A 3,657-nucleotide genomic window follows, 5' to 3' on the forward strand; every position below is an offset into this window, starting at 1 on the left:
ACATACTATATATTTTTTTTGTCAACAAAATTGATAACGTGGACAGAGCTAAACAATTCTTTGATTCGTTGCTGTGCGATCATCATTGATTAAATTTTGCATGGATTATCATGATCCTTGTTCAAGCAACACGCATTAACTCCGACCAGATACGGTACTGCTCCTCTTTGCATTTTTATCTCTTTCCCGACTTCAAATTAACATAAGCTGTTTCTTCTTCTCTATATTGTAGATCTTGGTAAGTCTGGTTGTCATTGCCAGCAGTTTGCCTATCTGCCGTGTAGTCCATGTAAGTCTGTGTCGAGATACGAAATGCAATATATCAATGTAATTTATCGTTTGTAACTTGTTGCTTAATTTAAATGGATCTATACGCTTTCAATACATTCTTAAAAACACATTCTCACTGGCGCTCATCAATAGTGATAACTAAGCAACAAGCGAGGAAATTATAGAACACAATCAAGTGTGCGAGTTTCGAAAAATATATAAAATCCGGGAGGTTTATAGATTCTTTTAGAGGGCCTATTCCCAAAGATTTTAATATTGGAGTAGGCCTACATTTTACAAGTGTACAAACACTTTTAATAATACGTAGAATATCAACTGTCAGTTTGCATATTGTATGTTTTTTCATTGGTATCAGACTTTGTTTGGCCTAAAAACCGAAGTAGTTGCATGCCAGGGGTAGGCCTGAGTATGGAAAGAACCCGGTATTATCAACGATGTAGATAGGGACCCGGTACCGGATTCATTGTCGTTTGACCAAAGTATTATAATTTATGGGTAAGTCTAGGAAGGCGTTATCAATAGAATATTCACCTAAATCTTTTGAAAAATGAAACACATAATTAGGCCTACAGATACCATGCTTTTGTGCACGTGGCACAAAGTGGATTAGTAACTCGTATCAGAGGTGAATTAGAGTATTAAAAACTAACATCTTGTTTACTCTTGTCCGTACTTCTCTTGTCTATTTTTGTCTTCTAAATTGAAATTTAAAAAAAATATTAATACAATTTGCAGTCATACCTCTCTCTGTCGTTCTATTTAATTGTTTTATTTAAATTTTATGTTGCCCACAATTACTTTATATGTTTATTTATTAATTAAAGTTTAACAATGGAAAGCCTGCCATTTAAGCCTACAGAATGGAGGTTGAAACCACAATGATAAACCACAAGAAAATTAACAAATACAAAAAATTGCTTCATTTTGTGTAATAATTTTCTGGGGCGGATGCAGGATTTGGCGGTGAGTGAGTGTCCAGACCACCTCAGCCCACCATGGTTTGGGCTGAGGCGGGAAAATTTGCAGAATATGGACCTCCGGGTGCCCGAAAATTGCACGCTCATACCTTTAAATTTTTACCAGTAATTCTTATCAACAATATAATAGAACAATTATTTTTCTTAATATAATTTAGAAGGGTGCGATCGCACCGTCTGCACCCCTTCTGCATCCGCCCCAGCTATTTGTTGTTTGTAGAATTTCAAATCCGAGTAAAGTAATTTCAATCAGGACAATTTTACTGTAACATATGGTAAATAGAAGGATGGGGTGAGGGAATATTGTTTAATTTGGTAATTGAAAGCAATAATCTTGCATAGAATATGAACAATAATTTTGTTAATACCTGTATGCTTATCTGAGAAACCTGTTTAATCCTCGAGTAGACGATCAATCCACCAATTACCCCGAAAGCTCCAACAAAGATGCCCACAAATAACATTCCAATTTTCAGACTCGTGCTACTGGAACAGACTGAACAGACTGCAAGGGGAGAACATACAATTAGTAGGTCTACATCATTATACCTCTTTAATCATAATTATTTATTATGATGCAATAATAATGTTAAATAAAGAATAATATTCAATAAATTGAAAACATGAGTAGCAACCCCACCAATAATACCACCAATAAAAATAATAATAATAATAATAATAATAATACTAATAATAATAATAATAATAATAATAATAATAATAATAATAATTTATTAGGCCTAATAATGATAATGATGATGACAATACGGTATGATAATGATGGTAATGATGATGATGTTGTTGATGATGATGATGATGATGATGATGATGATGATGATGATGATGATGATGATGATGATGATGATGATGACGATGAAAATAATAAATGATGGTAATGATAACAATGATAATGATGGTGGTGGTGATGATGAATCAGGATTCGATGTCAAATTACGAAACGTGCAGGCTTGACACCTTGACCGCTGATGAATTATGTCCAAAATTTACTACAAACTCGTAAAATGTAATAATGAGCCATTATCATTATTATATAATTTTCGGTACAAATTTAAACCTCTTTGGTTTTCTTCCTTCTTCCTGTCTTTTTGTAAAAAATAAAGTAAAATAAAACAAATAAATAAACAATAACAAAAGTGGCCCGCGGAGCCGTTAAATCTGGCCAGTGTGAAAAAATCAGCAAACGCCAAAGATTGGTATTGTAAGTTCTAGCTATATATGGAAAAGCCTGAGAAGAATTGTTAATTGAGTAGACTCAAAATCAAGGTGTTTTAGGTTTTAATTTACTAAAAATAACACTATGGCACTGCCACTTTCTAATCTTCCCCTCAGCTTATTATAAGTAAAATACATTCAAGGATAAAAACACAGAAAAGTACAAAAAAGCAACTTATTTCCACTGTGGTCCCTTCTAATCTTTCCCACAATTTTTTTAATCTGGGGGATTTTTTTTCTCTCGGCTGGCTATTTTCTCCCGGCTATTTTCGTCCTGTATTTTTCCGATGTATGATTTTTTTCATATAAGTTCATGTATAAGGTAGAACATATTATTTGTTTTTATATTTGCTTTTTTTCACTATATATTGTCTTGTTACACCACACAGGTGTGCCGATGATTTAAAAAAACAAAAAGCGTAACCAATCAATTGATTGATTGACTCTTGATGCATTCGAAATTCTGATGAAGTGTAAAGACACATTTTAGAAACGTCTTTTTAAAAAGTTTGCATCCGGGTTCACTTAAGTGATAGAGGAAAGTTGAATCAGGAAATCATTTTTAAACATACAGTACTTAATCTTTGGCCTATAAATATCACACCTATTTTTTAGTCGTTCATTATGTATACATGTGGTTACATCAGCTAATACTTCGGCAAGGTGCGCGAATATTATCAAAGTTTCAGGGGCAGTAGACACAAAAATCGGTATGGAAAAACCAAAAGTTTGTTACCCTTTTATTCCTGTTAAGCAGCGACAAAAAACAAGACGGATGATTTCATTAATTTGAACTCTCAGTGCCCTTGGGTGATTATCTTCTACGATTATTACGCCTACTTTACACCTAAATTTCTTTACTGTTTCTGGTAGCATAATCATGGAGGAATAAGTTTAGTACTTATTCATCCATAGTTTCACTATTCTGATTGACTGCGTATGATATGATGTATTTTTTTTTGTATTTTATTTACTTTCGCTGCTTACATGTGTATATATGTATATTTACAGTTTGCGCGTATGTATGTTTATGTATGTATATGGGTATGTTATTTTATTATTTTTATTATTATTATTCGGTATTTTTTTAATTCTGATGTTAATGTTTTTTTTTTGTTTTTTTTTTTTTTGTTTTTTTTTTTTGGTTTTGAAAATG

At 32.5% G+C, this 3,657-nt stretch overlaps 1 long non-coding RNA gene across 1 annotated transcript in view; it reads right to left on the reverse strand.

Moving 5' to 3' along the window:
- Positions 1-53: 53 nt before the first annotated feature.
- LOC117110378 overlaps positions 54-3,657 on the reverse strand; it is a 10,019-nt gene continuing 6,415 nt past the window's right edge. The window contains exons 4-6 of the long non-coding RNA XR_004445688.1: positions 1,637-1,773; positions 942-986; positions 54-295 (exon numbers count right to left, since the gene is read on the reverse strand). This is a non-coding gene — a long non-coding RNA (uncharacterized LOC117110378). The remainder of the gene's footprint in view (positions 296-941; positions 987-1,636; positions 1,774-3,657) is intronic.

The sequence above is a fragment of the Anneissia japonica genome, unplaced genomic scaffold, assembly GCF_011630105.1.
Source record: "Anneissia japonica isolate Jap-2015-1 unplaced genomic scaffold, ASM1163010v1 scaffold22595_len12032_cov138, whole genome shotgun sequence".
Taxonomy (NCBI): domain Eukaryota; kingdom Metazoa; phylum Echinodermata; class Crinoidea; order Comatulida; family Comatulidae; genus Anneissia; species Anneissia japonica.